Source organism: Kogia breviceps, chromosome 11 (assembly GCF_026419965.1).
Source record: "Kogia breviceps isolate mKogBre1 chromosome 11, mKogBre1 haplotype 1, whole genome shotgun sequence".
In the NCBI taxonomy this organism is placed as follows: domain Eukaryota; kingdom Metazoa; phylum Chordata; class Mammalia; order Artiodactyla; family Physeteridae; genus Kogia; species Kogia breviceps.
Window position 1 is genome coordinate 62867576 of NC_081320.1, and position 17900 is coordinate 62885475.

The 17900-nt window shown below is 38.8% G+C and overlaps 1 long non-coding RNA gene across 1 annotated transcript in view; it reads right to left on the reverse strand.

The window, feature by feature from the left end:
• Positions 1-17900, reverse strand: part of LOC136792088 (uncharacterized) — a 189744-nt gene that overhangs the window by 153249 nt on the left and 18595 nt on the right. Inside the window, exon 2 of the long non-coding RNA XR_010835250.1 lies at positions 2439-2500. This is a non-coding gene — a long non-coding RNA (uncharacterized lncRNA). The remainder of the gene's footprint in view (positions 1-2438; positions 2501-17900) is intronic.

The following is a 17900-nucleotide window of genomic DNA, read 5'->3' on the forward strand; positions in this document are numbered from 1 at the left end:
CATAGATTATAATCCAATGCCCCAGTCTGGCGAGCACTTGGTGTCGTAAAAGTGTAGAAGCAGGCCCACTGAGTGACACCAGGTGACATCACACACACTCATTTAGAACAGGGGATCCTAATCTCTGTCCTCTTTACACGTCTAAAACCATTTCTTTTAAATGAGAGTCTATGTTAAGTGAATATAGAAATAGTAAGAGGATAGAAGCCTGGGTTTGAGCCCAAGCTTTGCCACAAACTAGCTATGTTCTCATTCTCTAGAGAGTGTTCCTCAACCAGGGGTAATTCTCACCGCCCAACATACCTAGGGGATTTTTTTATGGTTACAGCTGGTGGGGCGGGAGGAAGTGGGTAAGGGAAGATGGAGGGGTACTACTGCTACTTAGTGGGAAAACGGCAGGGAGCCCACAGTACAAGGGACAGCCCCTCCCAACAAAGAATCATCTCCCCAACCCCCTGCAAAGTATCAGGACTGCAGAAGTTGAAAAACTGTGCCAGGATAATAAAACGCTGTCCTTATGTCCGTAACCAGACCCCAGATCCAGGAGAAGGGCTAGAAAGCACAGGGAAGCTCTTCCTTAAAATTGAAGTCTTTCACAAGTGGGTTGGGATGGCTGATAACAACAAGCTTTCTTCCCCTGGAAATTTTCAAAAAGAAGGGGTTCCTTCCAACACGGAACCCTTAGGAAAGACAGACAATATGGGAAGCCCTGAAAGGTGAATCAAGTAACATGCAATAAAGTTCTGATAGAACTCACAGATCCACTAGCACATAAATACTAGAAAACACTGTCCCCAGGTGAAAACATAGATGTCCATAGAATTGTGATATTGTTTTCATTTTTCCTTGGGGCAGCATGATTCCTACCCCCATCTTATATCAACTCTGCACAGTCCTCACTCCAGTACAAACTATTTTTTTCACTCAGGGCCTTTAATTAAATAAGTTTAGAAAGTATAGAAATTGGAAAAAAAGAATAAAACAAAAAGGAGAGGGGAATATAATTTTTTTAAGTTCATTTGATTAAGACTGTAAATGGTGACTATAGCCCTCTCCTGGGAAATATTGAAACAGAAAGGGGCAAAGATAACTTTCATGGTTCAGATCAGGGGTTCAATCTTACCAGCGGCTTTGATGTTTTTTTAGTTTTTTCTTAGATGTGAAAGGTCTCTTGGGAAGGGAGCAAGACCAAAAATGGGGAGCAGATATTAACTGGTAGCATTTAAGATTTTAAGCTGAGTAATCCTGTGTCTTAGGGGTATTGGGGCATATTTATCTTTTTTAAGAGTGTCAATTTTATGGTCTTAATAAGTGTTAACTCATGTTTATTTCATTATGGATTTAAAAAAAATTTTGATACTTTCCAATGTTCTGGCTTGGATACATGCTTAAGCTATTAGTATAGAATATTGCCGTGTGTGTGTGTGTGTGTGTGTGTGTGTGTGTGTGTGTGTGTGTGTGTGTTTGTCTGTGTCTGTGTTGCCTGACAGTGGTTATCAAGAAATGATTCCATTTCCCTCAGTGAATTTAGCTGTGCTAACAGATACTACCTGCTAGGTTCAGTGACAGCTTTTCCTGATACTTAATGACAATTTCTTTTCATTTAACATTTTTAATGAAAAATAATGTAGGAGTTAAAACTGGGAGAAGAGTACATTTGTACCATAATTGGCTTCAAACCTATCAATTAAACATCATATGAATTAAAGTTTTATGTTTTTTTTTAATTGTCCCTTCAATAAGTGAAGAGTATAGCTTGTCTGTTAACCATACAATAAATTATTTAACTATTGGATTTGGTCCTGAATTTCATAGATTTTAATTACCTGGAAAGGAAGCAGAGAGATGACAAAGGAGGAGCCTGAGGAGAGTATGATCAAGAGGAGGCTGTCCGTCCTCCTCAGTGAGAGAAAACATCTACTCACACGATGGTACTTGTGTAATTATAAAGTAATTAAAGTTGTGATTAGGACTGACCACAGCATGGACATTAACAAGTCTCTCTAAAAAATAACTCAAGTTTCAGGGCCATAGGTTGTAGGCTGTTGTACTGAAATAGGATCCAGTTGCATACCAATTCAAAATATTTCCTTAGCAATGGTTCAAATTTGACTGAAAATAAGAAAGTAGGTTGCCTAGTTTTCATATTGCTAAATAAAAATCCCTCTTTGGAACGCATCCCAATCCTGCTGGTGATTTGCAAAGTGCAGACGAAATAACAAGAGAAGAGGACATTAACCAGCTTCCTCCCAAGACCTGAGAAGCACAAAGACAATTTATAATTATTCATCCATCCAACCTACTGCCCATTTACTGAGCATCTCTTAATTTGAGGCACTGAGCCAGGCACTGGCTGCACATGGATGTAAGATGTCACCTTGGCTGGTTGAAGGTGGAGGCCACAGGTACAATTAGTTCTACCCCAAGCAAATACTCACCTCACATTCACTTCACTCAAAGGGCATCTTCTCAGGACTCAGGAATCACTCTGGAAGAAAAACTAAAAGAGAATATGGTTTTTGCAAGTTGTATCCAAGCAGCCTTTATTTTTAAATCCTAGGTGTTACTTTTGATGTGATATTCATTTCACTGTGCTTGGAAAGAGGACCTTGTAATTCTTTAGACAAGCCTGTCAGCTGCAGCTTTATTATGAAACCACAGTGAATCCCATATACACTGTCATTAAAGCGTACTGTGAAATGATTTAGTGGCAGGCCTTGAAAGAGAAGGGGAAGACAATGGCAGAAAGGGAGTGATGATGATGTGTGACTTGGTGATCCCCAGATTGTTAAACTAGATAATAAGACTACTATAGTCCCCTTGATAAACTCAATTCTCTGAGTCTACTGCTGGCTGCATTCGTTATATCAGCTGGGGACACTGCTATAATGACACCTGCAAGGCTTAATTCTCTGTAGATTAGAAACCATGCTGTACCTATGGGATTGTCCACACCTCTCCAGAATAGACAGAGCTTTCAGAAATCAGGAGAGATGTCAACTGGGCCTGGTGCTGAGGAGGGGCACAGAAACAGCAACAGAGGCCCATCTCCAGTCATCATTTCTCATTTTCCCATCTGCCTCTCAGCATTGGAATAACTGATTAGAGATAGAAGAAATTTGGGGCAGCTGCTGAAAGAAAAAGCAGGCCTTGCTTAATAAGGCTGATGGGCTCCTGGTTCAAAGAAGTAGCCCCAGTAGAATTAATAACTCAAGTCATTTTTACTAGTCCTTTTATTGCAATGAGTCCTTATCATCACCTATTGTTTCTATACTACTGTACCCTTTCTGCTCTGATATTTGATATTTCTCTGAATGAGTTGACCTCCATGCTCTGGCTTTTCTTCTTCCATTTAGCCTTCTTAAATAGGCTTGGTCTCTCATTTCATTTGGATCTTATTTTTCCCCATATATTTATACACATTTCTTTCTGAATTTTTAAAAATCACTTATCCATCACCTGCCTACCACACTGTTTCCTTTCTCCCTTTTACTTCCATAGAGTTTCAACAAGACATATTAGTGAGGGTGTCTAGTATTGTGCCTGGCAGTATTTAGAGTCACTCTATGGAAGCTTCTTTCTTCCTCTCCTACCCCTAGCCTATATTAGTGGGTCTTCTCTCTCCAGATGAGGAGTTGACAAACTAGGCCCTGTGGACCAAATCTGGCCCACCACCCCTTATTATAAATGAAGTGGTACTGGCACACAGCCATGCCCATTTGCTTATGCTTTGTCTATGGCTGCTTCTGTGCTATGACCGAGTTGCATGCTTATATCAGGGATTGTAGGGCCCTCAGAAAAAGTTTGTGGACCTCTGGTCTAGACAAAGTCTTTTTAGAAGTTCCATTCCTTTCTGCATTTGCCTGCTCTTCTTAGTTAGGCAAAGATCACAAGGTTAGGAAACTCAGCCAGAAATAATACCAAACTAAAGATGCCAGTTGGTTTCATTTAACTTTACAGAAGGATGGTCTCCATTCTCAGAGAATTAAAGTCCCTATTATCTCCCAAATGTAACAATACATTTTTTCTGCCTTTACCATATCCTAAAATTAAAAGTTGCTTTTCTATTCATTTATTAAACCAAGCTCAAGTGCCCCCATTTCCATTAGGACTTTCTGATTGCTTCTGATTGTTTAGAACATTTCCCCCCTTTTAAGACACAGCCTTACGCATGGCACCAGCTCACCTGTCTCTGCTTCCCATCTCCTGACTGCCTCATCCATTAGCCTTCCTGTCTCTTGTGATTCATGGTTTAGCAATATAGTTTTTTATTGCTGGAGAATGACTTTGTAGGTTTCTTTTCACTCTAAGTGCATTTTCCAATGAAACACACATAGTGCTTCACCTAAGATGGGTTCTGGAAAATAAAAATGTCTCCATCTCCTTCCATGAATGAATAGTCTATTCTAGTCTTTCCTAGTATCCCTGAGATTTCTATATTGCCCATCGGTTCTGAAATAGCATCTCCAATAGATGAAAATGAAGAGACAATATAGACTGGGGAACTACATAGTATTTTCTTTACTTGAAATAGTTTACAAAATTTAAAAATTGCAAGCATTTGATTAAAATCTGTATTCCCAGTTTCTCTTGAAAAATTAGAAAAGCTAGCACCACCAAAATTTCCACGTCATTTCGACCAGCTGGAGGTCCACAGCCCTGCCCCCTTTGAAGAGTCATGTGCTTTCTTTTTTTTTTGCGGTACGCGGGCCCCTCACTGTCGTGGCCTCTCCCACTGCGGAGCACAGGCTCCGGCTTCGCAGGCTCAGCGGCCATGGCTCATGGGCCCAGCCGCCCCACGGCATGTGGGATCCTCGCGGACCGGGACACGAACCCATGTCCCCTGCATCGGCAGGCGGACTCTCAACCACTGCGCCACCAGGGAAGCCCAGTCATGTGCTTTCTGATCTCCAGTTCACCATAGTTCTCACACTCCTCTTAGCCTGTGCTGGGCCAGCTTCATCGTGTTGCCTACTCATTCCCCATAGGCATTTAATTTGTGATTCCTGATCGAAACCAAATATCCAAGGGACATGAACATTGGACTGAAGAGCTACACTCTACAGGTGGTTAACAGTAATAGCTTAATATAACTGGAAATGAAGGTAATATAATGGAGGAAATGGCAAATGCATGGAATTATATTCCAGACATATCATTTTACAGCCTGTATTGCTAAAAAACTAACAAAGAAAAAAATTTTAAAAACTAACCTTGGAGCTTTGATAGTCTGTGGGTAACCAAGACCAAGCTAAGCCCTAGATTAGGTAAGTACATAGTGAAGTGGGTGTTATGGCCTGAATTGTTTTCTCTCAAAATTCATATGCTGAAACCCTATGCCCCAGTATCTCAGAATGTGACTGTGTTTGGAGACAGGGCCTTTAAAGAGGTGATTAAGTTAAATGAGGCTGTTAGAATGGGCCCTAATCCAATCTGACTGGTGACTTGTAAGAGAAGAAAATCTGGACACACAAAAGGACACCAGGGGCATGCGTACACTGGGGGACTACCACAGGAAGAGGCAGCAAGAGGGTGACTGTCTGCAAACCAAGGAGAGAAACCTCAAAAGAAACCAAACAGGCCAACATCTTGATCCAGAACTGCGAGAAAACACATTTCTGTTGTTTATGCCATCTGATCTGCGGTATTTTGTTATGGCAGCCTAGCAAATAAATACAGCGGGGCGCCTACAATAGCCTCCTCCTTGGCCTTATACAAAGTTTTTCTCTCACTCACCTATAACTGAAAAGTCCCACGGTCACCTGTCTTCTCTCACACTCATGGAAGACATTCTCACAGCCTATGATACATTCCCCTCTCCAAACTGTTCACCAAAGCAGGCCTACCTGCACATTTTTGCAAGGTCATGATTGTCAAGATGCCACAGTTACCCAATATGATTTATCTCTGGGAGACAGAGAATGGAGACTGAGGGAATGTAACAAGCAGCTATTGATTCTTGCACATTTAATCCAGAAATACACAGCAAAACAAGATCCATCAACTGTTTCATTGCTACTTCTGAGTTACTTTTTCTGTTGATGCTCCTAAAATATCACATATCTTTAACTTTGTAATACTTTCTTTTCCAGAAGACCCAATTGTTGATGACCCCTTTCTTAGCAATCATAACTCTACCTTCTATTTAATTAGTTTTTGTCAATATTTATTGATTAAAATAATTTAAATATTTTATTTATTAGAAGTTTTACATTTTAATTTAGTCACAGTTGCCAATATTTTCCTTTAACATTTGTGCTTCTGCGTCTTGTTTCAGAAAAACTTACTATGGCTGATTCTGTTGGGGGCTGCCAATATCCATTCTACCTTTCTGCCTTAGTAACAGAATTCCAGTATTTAGCTGGGCATATTGCCACTCAGCTAAAAGACTACATTTCCCAGTCCTTTAAAAATTTTTTTTAAACATATTTTTATTAGCATATAACTGCTTCACAATACTGCACTAGCCTCTGTCCCACAACAAAGTGAATCAGCCATATGCATACATATATGCCCATATACCCTCCCTTTTGAGCCTCCCTCCCACCTTCCCTATCCCACCCCTCTAGGTCATCTCAAAGCACGGAGCTGATCTCCCTCTGCTATGCTGATCACCTGCTTCCCACTAGCTAACTATTTTACATTTGGTAGTGTATATATGTCAATGCTACTCTCACTTCGCCCCAGCTTCCCCCTCCCTTCTGTGTCCTCAAGTCCATTCTATATGTCTACGTCTTTATTCCTGCCCTGCCACTGGGTTTATCAGTATTTCTTTTTTTTTTTTAGATTCCATATATATGTGTTAGCATACGGTATTTGTTTTTCTTTCTGATTTACTTCACTCTGTACGACAGACTCTAGGTCCATCTACCTCACTACAGATAACTCAATTTCGTTTCCTTTTATGGCTGAGTAATATTCCATTGTATATATGTGCCACATCTTCTTTATCCATTCATCTCTCAATTGACAAGTAGGTTGCTTCCATGTCTTGGCTATTGTAAATAGTGCTGCAATGAATATTGTGGTACATGACTCTTTTTGAATTATGGTTTTCTCAGGGTATATGCCCAGTAATGCATTGCTGGGGCATATGGTAGTTCTATTTTTAGTTTTTTAAGGAACCTCCATACTGTTCTCCACAATGGCTGTATCAGTTTATATTCCCACCAACAGTGCAAGAGGGTTCCCTTTTCTCCACACCCTCTCCAGCATTTATTGTTTGTAGAATTTTTGATGATGCCACCCATTTTTAAATTGAATTGTTTGTTTTTTTGATATTGAGCTCTATGAGTTGTTTGTATATTTTGAAGATTAATCCTCTGTCCGTTGTTTCATTTGCAAATATTTTCTCCCATCCTGAGGGTTGTCTTTTTGTCTTGTTCATGGTTTCCTTTGCTGTGCAAAAGCTTTTAAGTTTAATTAGGCCCCATTTGTTTATTTTTGTTTTTATTTTCATTACTCTAGGAGGTGGGTCAAAAGATCTTGCTGTGGTTTAGTTCAAGGAGTGTTTTTCCAATGTTTTCCTCTAAGAGTTTTATAGTATCTGGTCTTACATTTAGGTCTTTAATCCATTTGGATTTATTTTTGTGTATGGTGTTAGGTAGTGTTCTAATTTCATTCTTTTGCATGTAGCCGTCCAGTTTTCCCAGCACCACTTTTTGAAGAGGCTGTCTTTTCTCCATTGTATAGTCTTGCCTCCTTTGTTGTAAACTAGGTGGCCGTATGTGCTTGGGTTTATCTCTGGGCTTTCTATTCTGTATCATTGATCTATAACTTTTGTGTGTGACAGTACCGTACTGTTTTGATTCCTGTATCTTTGTAGTATAGTTTGAAGTCAGGAAGCCTGATTCCTCCAGCTCAGTTTTTCTTTCTCAAGATTGCTTTGGCTATTTGGGGTCTTTTGTGTTTCCATACGAACTGTAAAATTTTTGGTTCTGATTCTGTGAAGAATGCCATTGGTAATTTGATAGGGATTGCAATGAATCTGTAGATTGCTTTGGGTAATATAGTCATTTTCACAATATTGATTCTTCCAATCAAAGAACATGGTATATTTCTCCATCTGTTTATGTGATCTTTGATTTCTTTCATCAGTGTTTTCTAGTTTTCTGAGTACAAGTCTTTCACCTCCTTAGGTAGGTTTATTCCTAGATATTTTATTCTTTTTGTTGCAATGTTAAATGGCATTGTTTCCTTAATTTCTCTTCTGATTTTTCGTTGTTAATGTATAGGAATGCCAGAGATATCTGTGCATTAATTTTGTATCCTGCAACCTTACCAAATTCATTGATTAGTTCTAGTGGTTTTCTGGCAGCATCTTTAGGATTTTCTATGTATAGTATCATGTCATATGCAAACAGTGACAATTTTACTTCTTCTTTTCCAATTTGTATTCCTTTTAATTCTTTTTCTTCTCTGATCATGGTGTATGATCCTTTTAATATGTTGTTGGATTCTGTTTGCTAGTATTTTGTTGAGGATTTTTGCATATATGTTCATCAGTGATATTGTTCTGTAATTTTCTTTTTTGTGATATCTTTTTCTGGTTTTGGTATCAGGGTGATGGTGACTTCATAGAATGAATTTGGGAGTGTTCTTCCCTCTGCAATTTTTTGGAAGGTTTTGAGAAGGATCAGTGTTAGCTCTTCTCCAAATGTTTGATAGAATTCACCTGTGAAGCCATCTGATCCTGGACTTTTGCTTGTTGGAAGATTTTTAATTACAGTTCATTTCGTTACTTGTGATAGGTTTGTTTATATTTTCTAATTCCTCCTGGTTCAGTCTTGGAAAATGTACCTTTTCCAAGAATGTGTCCAGTTCTTCATGCTTGTCCATTTTATTGGCTTAGAGTTGTTTGTAGTAGTCTCTTATAGTCCTTTGTATTTCTGCGGTGTCAGTTGTGATTTCTCTTTTTTCATTTCTAATTTTATTGATTTGCATCCTCTCCCTTTTTTTCTTGATGAGTCTGGCTAAAGGTTTATCAATTTTGTTTATCTTCTCAAAGAGCCAGCTTTTAGTTTTATTGATCTTTGCTTCTGTTTTCTTCATTTCTATTTCATTTATTTCTGCTCTGATCTTTATAATTTCTTTCCTTCTACTGCCTTTGGGTTTTCTTTGTTCTTCTTTCTCTGGTTGCTTTAGGTGTAGGGTTAGATTGTTTGAGATTTTTCTTGTTTCTTGAGGTGAGATGAATTGCTATAAACTTCAGAGAGATGAATTGCTATAAACTTCCCTCTTAGAATTCCTTTTGCTGCTTCCCATAGGTTTTGGGTCATCGTGTTTTCATCATTTGTTTCTATGTATTTTTTAAATTTCTTCTTTGATTTCTTCAGTGATCTCTTGGTTATTTAGTAGTGCACTGTTTAGCCTCCATATATTTGTGTTTTTACAGTTTTTTTTTCCTGTAATTGATTTCCAATCTCATAGCGTTGTGGTCAGAAAAGATACTTGATACGATTTCAATTTTCTTAAATTTACCAATGCTTGATTTGTGACCCAAGATGTGATCTATCCTGGAGAATATCCCATGAGCACTTGAGTAGAAAGTGTATTCTGCCACTTTCAGGTGGAATGTTCTATAAATATCAATTAAATCTATCTGGTCTACTGTGTCAATTAAAGCTTGTGTTTCCTTATTTGTTTTCTGTTTGGATGATCTGTCCATTGGTGTAAGTGGGAAAGTCCCCTACTATTATTGTGTTACTGTCAATTTCCCCTTTCATTATTGTTAGCATCTGCCTTGTAAGCATCATGTATTGAGGTGCTCCTATGTTGGGTGTATAAACATTTATAATTGTTATATCATCTTCCTGGATTGATCCGTTGATAATTATGTAGTGTCCTTCCTTATCTCTTGTAACAGTCTTTATTTTAAAGTCTATTCTATCTGATACAAGCATTGCTATTCCGCTTTCTTTTGATTTCCATTTGCATGGAATATCTTTTACCATACCTTCGCTTTCAATCCATCTGTATACCTAGGTCTGAAGTAGACAGAATATATATGGGTCTTGTTTTTGTATCCATTCAACCACTCTGTGTCTTTTGGTTGGGGCATTTAATCCATTTACGTTTAAGGTTATTACTGATATGTTTGCTCCTATTACCATTTTCTTAATTGTTCTGGGTTTGCTTTTGTGGGTCTTTTCCTTCTCTGTGTTTCCCACCTAGAGAAGTTCCTTTAGCATTTGTTGTAAAGCTGGTTTGGTGGTGCTGAATTCTCTTAGCTTTTGTTTGTTTGAAAAGCTGTTTATTTTCCCATTGAATCTGAATGAGGTCCTTGCTGGGTAGAGTAATCTTGGTTGTAGGTTTTTCCCTTTCATCACTTTAAGTATATCCTGCCACTCCCTTCTGAACTGCAGAATTTCTGCTGAAAACTCAGCTGATAACCTTATGGGGTTTCCTTTGTATGTTATTTTTTTGTTTTTCCCTTGCTGCTTTTAATATTTTTTGTTTGTACTTAATCTTTGATAGTTTGATTAATATGTGTCTTGGCGTGTTTCTCTTTGGGTTTATCCTGTATGGGACTCTTTGCACTTCCTGGACTTGACTGACTATTTCCTTTTCCATGTTAGGGAAGTTTTTGATTATAATCTCTTCAAATATTTTCTCAGACCCTTTCTTTTTCTCTTCTTCTTCTGGGACCCCTATAATTCGAATGTTGTTATGTTTAGTGTTGTCCCAGATGTCTCTGAGATTGTCTTCACTTCTTTTCATTCTTTTTTTCTTTATTCAGCTCCTTGACAGTTATTTCCACTATTTTATCTTCCAGGTCACTTATCCGTTCTTCTGCCTCAGTTATTGTTATTGATTCCTTCTAGTGTATTTTTTCATTTCAGTTATTGTGTTGTTCATCTCTGTTTGTTGGTTCTTTAGTTCTTCTAGATCTTTGTTAAACATTTCTTGTATTTTCTCAATCTATGCTTCCATTCTATTTCCGAGATTCTGGATCATCTTTACTATCATTACTCTGAATTCTTTTTGAGATAGATTGCTTATTTGCCCTTCATTTATTTGATCTTGTAGGCTTTTACCTTGCTCCTTCATCTGTGACATATTTTTTTGCCATCTCATATATATATATATATATATATATATATATATTTTTTTTTTTTTTTTTTTTTTTTTTTTTCATGAGTGGGCTTGTGTTCCTGTCTTACTGGTTGTTTGGCCTGAGGCTTCCAACACTGAAGTTTGTAGGCTGTTGGGTAGAGCTGGGTCTTGGTGCTGAGATGAGGAACTCCAGGAGACCTCACTCTGAGGAATATTTCCTGGGGTCTGAGTTTCTCTTTTAGTTCAGTGGTTTGGTCTCAGAGCTCCCACTGCAGGAGCTTTGCCCTGAGCCCCGGCTCATGAATCAAGATCCTGTAAGCCACATGGGGTGGCAAAAAAAAAAAAAAAGAGAGAAAAAAAGAAAAAAGGGAAGAACAATAACAAAGCAAAAAATAAAATTAGACTAGGAAACTAATAGGTATGTTAGAAAGAATATAGATGAAACAACAACCAGAAGGTAAAACAGAACCACGATAGTAAAAACAAGGGGAAAAAAATGTGGAAAAGACCTTGGCTATGGAGGGCAGGGCCTAAGCAAGGGTGGGGTTTGAGCAGTGGGCGAGGCCTATGCTTAGGACCCACAGGGCTGGAAAAGGCCCTGGGGGGTGTGAGGGTGGGGCTTAGGCTCAGTGGAACAGAAGGGGCCCAGGTGTGCCTCCTGCCTCTGGTCTCAGAGGGCAGGGGACCCCACCTGGGAGCCCAGCATGCTTCCTGGACTCAAGTGTGTGGGGCAAATGCCCCCTGCTCCTCCCTCACTCCTCTGGTCCTGGCGGGCCCCTCCTGCCTGCCTCTCCTGCTCACCCCTAGCCTCCCTCCTATGCCCCCAGGACCCACGTGGCCCAGAGGGGGCTTTGGAGGGTGGGAGACCCAACCTGGGAGCTCAGCAGGCTTCCCGGGCTCGAGTAGGCCAGGGATACGCTAGGTGTGTTCCCCTCGATCCGAGCCCCCAAGGGTCCCTCCAAGCATGGGAACCCCTCCCCCCCAGCCACCCCTCAGGGGTGCCGGTTCTGTCTGGCCTCCACTTCTCCTCCCCCTTCAGTCCCCCCCTGTCCTACCAGTTCGCCTGGTGGTTCCTCCTCTCACCTTGGGCATTGAGGTCCCCCATCAGTGTCCTGCAGGCGCCCTAGTTGTGGGGAGATGCGAACTCCATGTCTTCCCACACTGTCATCTTGACTCCTATACCTTTTAACTTATTCCTGACTCAGGAAAACTGACCTGGACTTTCCTCTCCAGATTCACTCATTCTTCTGCTAACATGTGAAGGTGACTATGGCTTGTTCAACAAGGGCCTCTGATAGCAGGCACAAGGGAGGTTGCTGGATAAATGTTCATGGTATGTAGTCTGCACAGTGGAAACAAATAGTCAACTTGGCCTTTCAGCTTATAGAAATCAGAACACAATCTTCCCAGCCACATATGTTTTTGTACTTTTGCAAGAATATCACATGCTTCTTTGCACGGTTGGGTGATAATCCCCAAAGAGAACAAGCTTCTTGGAGACAGAGATTAATTTTTTTCCTTTGTATGTCTCCTTGACTATGTTACTGGAACTTGACATTCTATTAGACGTTCATTAGTATTGTTGATGGTTTTGCCCTGGTTAAAAGGCAGTTCCCCTTGGAATACCTTATCTTACCTTTTATATTAATTAACATTATCCAACATGAAAGTTAACTAAAGACAAGACTTCTGATGGAGTTTGGAGTTTACACAGAGAAGTTTCTTTTAGAAGAAGGCATACCCAATGGGGTGGCAGATGGGAGAGATCTGACTGGTTATTCAGGGAACAGCAGAAGGGAGGAAATCAGGCCTAAGTTGGAAAATGCCACTAATAAGGAAGATGGGAAGGAAATCAGCAATATTATCATCCTGCTGAAGGAGGGCTCTGTGTGGAAAAATCTAACTGAGGGTCTCACGTGGGTAGAGACAGACATTGGTTTTCTAGGGTTTTGTCTATTTAAGAACATCCTCAGATCTAATTGTTCTGCCGCCTGACCAGAATCAGTTCTATTATTTACAGTTTTCTTGTTTAAAATAAATGTAATCTATAAACATCTGAGCTTGCATAAAAGTTACAAAAAGGTATATTATTCACTTTGTGAAATAAGTATTTGTCTTTGCAAGATTTACAGTAGGTCTCCTCTAAAATATACACTCATCTATTACAATTTCAGATGCATCTCCATGTGATTACAAGATTTTCCAAAACCACAAATATGACTTAAACAAACCCTAAGTGCATAATATAAAATGCCACTTGGAAGTATGTATATATTTTAAGTACGTTAACATACACAAACTCCAAACAACATATAAGTGTACACATTCACACATGTATGCCTATACACGTGCACAAATTCATGCCAAACACTTCTCTTTAGGTTTTAATTAAAGTGCCAATCCCAAAGATTAATGACTTTCAGGAATAGGCACTGAAAAAAGTAAATAAAAGGGCCAGTGGCATTTTGACAGGTGACAGTGTGACAGCGATGCATGGCCCAAGTTTTACTAGAATAAATCACCTTCATGCTAGTAGTCACCCTCGACTCCATTTCTCTACCAAATTGGTTCTGGGAGGAATGCTTGCTTAGGCAGAGGTCAGATGCAAGGAATAGAGACCCATCATCTCCCAAATCTTCCTTGATCCTAAGTAAAGCAATAAGAACCAAAGAGTTATCCATCACTAATAATTAAAGATTTAATGAACTGGCTCAAAGTCTTAGTTTTCCTTTCTAGCTCTTGTCCTCACTATGTACACCCAAGCCAAGTGAGTATGTTAAGCCAATGAGAACAAATCACATCTGGGGGAAAAGACAAAGGAGATGCATCCTTCAAAAAGCACATTTCATTTTTAGATTTCAATTCTTCTTCCATTGCCAGTGTTGTAACACAGAGTCTGCCATTGCTGCTGGCTAGGACCTTGCCTCACATCTCCAATCCTCTCTTTGAGGGAAGATTCACCCTCTGATAAAACCAGCCACAATTTAGAAACCTTCATTTCCTGGGCAGAGCCTTCCAGTCTCACTAAATTCATCTGGGTGAAGGAAACTTAAGTGATTTGGACGATTTTGTAGATGATATCCCCCTAAATGTATAACCCACACTAAAGAGATTTATTTGGATGAAATGAGAAATGACCTTAAACTCTGTCTTTCACTTGCATCAAACCCCAAACAAAGTTGCCAAGTTTACAAATGTTTATCCATTATTTTCTTCCTTCTCTCTCCTCACTTGGTGGGTATACCCACCTCTACCTTCTCATTGGTGATGAAGCAAATAATTCAGCAATTTTAAGATAAATTGATTAGAGTTTTTCCCCCTCACCATTTTGCTGATTAGGAAGCACAGACTGCCCATGAATTTCAGATAGGCATCCAAACTTTTATTGGAACCAAGTAGCAACATCTGAATTTAACCCACACTAATGGTAATGAATCTCATGTTTTGTACATTTAGTACCATGTAACATGACAGTGCACACATTTATTGAATAGAACCACCCTCATTCACTTCCCCCATATGTGTAAACACTAATGTTATCTTAGTAACTGTTGACAGTTAAATCTTCTTCTTTCTCCTTTGCCTGTACATTGCAAATAATACGATTTTGAAATCTTCTAAGACAAGTAGAATATTTTGACTCTTACCATTAAAAAAAAATTAAACAGATACTAGATAGACTTGTTCTCAATAAACAACCCTCACAATCTTCCAATGAATATATGCCAACCTAAACAAACAGCTGGCATCAGCCTCCTCTCATTTCTATTTTTATAATTATGAGTTAGGTAACAGAGGAATTTTTGTGTAAATACTCAAACTCAGTGGAAACCGTAGATATTCTGGACTGTTCCTCTCATACTTCCATTTAAGATTTACTTTCATCAAATGCGAAATGTTATTATCAGCATCACCATTATCTAATGGTATAAATGACTCAAGATGTCTTGCATTGCATCCAGATCTAAAGATAAAGAAATAAATCATGTAATAATTATTATGCTGACTCTCTTAAAATAGTCTTGTGGCTCCTCCTAAACTCTTTTAGATTAAATTAACTTGAAACCAATACTTGAAGAAAGTGGATATTGACAACATAAGGTATTATGATCCTCATAGCATCAGTATAGTTCAATAGATATATATGACCAATGACCACAGGATGATATGAAATCAAGCTGTGCACAAAGCCACAAATGGGCTTATAGAAGAACATGAAGTTGATCCTTGACTTGAGAACTCCTTGCTTTCTGAGATTTTCCCAGTATCAGTTCATATTCTAAGGATTCCTGCTATGCAGTTCCATTTCTCTGCTTTAAAAGTGCAATAGTCACAGTGACACACCAAAATGTCAGGCAGAATATCAATTCATCATTAGGAAAAAATATCACTAATACTTGTGATTTTGATATGAAGAACTTGCTCATGAAGTCATGTCTATTCACTTTAATGTGACATTTTTTGTGCTGTTCAACATGTGATGATACTTCAAGTTGGCTTCTAGCTGTCTGTCCAAAGGATGATATTGTATTCACTCAGGTTGTTTATCCCCAGGACACTCATTCCTCCAAGTGACAAAGTCAGATCTGCAGAATGTGCTCTCATGCTTCTACTTACTACAACGGGTCAATTTGCTGCAAAGTCCCTCAGAGCCCTAAACAAGGTAAGGCAGTGTTAAAAACAATTCTCCACGGGGCTGCACCTGGGAAAAATGGTAGAAAGTGTTGTTTCTACTTAATACTTTCATTTTCCCTTATTTTTTCCCCCCACTGTCCTAATACCAAGTATCAGTCTGGCATTGAACAGGCTTCCAACTACTTTTTAACAAGGGTTTAATTTGAGGCAATGGTTTCCAAACTTGTCTATTCAGTGGAATCACCTGGAGAGCTTTTTTAAAAAAAATGCAGATTTCCAACCTCAGAGATTCTGATTCAGTAAGATTCAACTGTGGGAAGTTTTATCCCTCCCTTCTTATTATGAGAACTTGGTAATCCAAAATTTGTCAAGATCCAAGGAAAGGAATCCCTAATTGTAACCATCTTGTAGGAAACCCTAATTGTAGAGTCTTGTGATAAGAAATCATTTTATAGCATTTATGATTTATAAAAATACATTTTATAGTATTTAATATCATGCCTCATCCATGACCTGACCTATGATATCTGGATATTTAGAATTTTTCCAGATCCCTTTTCTAGCTTTTCTTTCTGTGAATCTTTGCAGTAGAGCTTCTTACATGAGGAAGGCCATATGCAAGGATATTGAGAGCATCAGATCTCATTTAAGATTTCTTGTGTTTAAAAATGTTGATTTTGCCACTTGCTACCTCTTTAAGCCTCAGTTAAAATGAAGCAGCAATATCTACCCAAAGGATTGTTGAGAGAATTAACTGACATAATAAGTGTGCCACAATGTCTGATACATAGGAAGCACTCCATACATGTAGGTTATTGTAAAAATTGTATTTTAATGACATTGGAATCTTAAACTTTAGATTTTACTTTCTGTAATTCTTCACTGCCTCTGATTATTGGAGTGTAGAAAAGGTATTTCCCAAGCATGGAAAACTGGAGGAATATTCTGAGAACAGATAGGAAATAAAGAATGGTGGAATATAAATAAGTATTGCAGAGAGGGGGAAAACGTTCCTAATGGGAGAATAAATGAGCCACGTTGAGATTATTTAAAGTGTACAGGTCTTTCCTGGTAGTGCAGTGGTTGAGAGTCCGCCTGCCGATGCAGGAGACACGGGTTTGTGCCCCGGTCCGGGAAGATCCCACATGCAGCGGAGCGGCTAGGCCCGTGAGCCATGGCCGCTGAGCCTGCACGTCCGGAGCCTGCGCTCCGCAACGAGAGAGGCCACAACAGTGAGAGGCCGACGTACCGCAAAAAAAAAAAAAAAAAAAAAAAAAAAAAAAAAAAAAAAAAAAAAAAAATTTAAAGTGTACAGAAAAAAATGAAGAGTATAATCCCCAGCACTTCACTATTTATTCCTGGACAAGTTAGGTTCATTGGGGTTTTGACACTTGAATTTCTCATAATGTCAGCCACCTGGTGTTCAAGGCTTCTGCTGTTTTTACACTTCTCGACAAACCCCTGCAATTTTCCCATTGTTCTTCTTTTTATAAATGGAACGAGAGTGCAATTATGAAATACGTCAGTCTCTTCTCTGATACAAGTATCTTAATTTCTTATTCTGGACTATAATGTTCTAATTTTCTCCTCATTTGATCTCTTGAATTATAGCATAAAATACATTTGGGGCCATCGTATTCAGAATACCTTCTCACATTTATTATCTAAGATTCTCTTTGCATTTATAAAGCTTCCTTTATCAGTTTTACCATCTTCTTGTAATCTACCTACTGTTCAGTTCTTAATTTAAGAAAGTTACTCTTGTGAGGTTGAATGACTGCTTTTGAAACCAGTCAGTAAGATTCTTTTCAGATTTCATACTTATCTTGATGAGTGCTTACTTAGTAGACGTTTCAAGAATTGAGAAGTTAAAGAGCTACATTATTCTCAGGGGAAACTGTTTGGGAGGGGGAAAGAGAGAAGACATTGATGTCGATACGGTCTTGTGAGTTTTTCTCCTTCAGTTATTTTCATTAAAAATGATAATTGCATGAAAACAAGATTTTTTTCCCTTGAGGGCACACCTGCTCTTTCTGTGACACGACTTAAAGAGTGTCTTTTTGTGTGTGACATGTGTTATTTCCAGAGGAGTCTGGGGTAATGTTTCTTACAGATTAAAAAAAAAAGTCAGAGAGACAATAATTTTTCTAAGCTAAGAAAAAAAAGAGATAATCCTAAAATCTTTATTTAGTTGCTTTGTTCAAAGATAT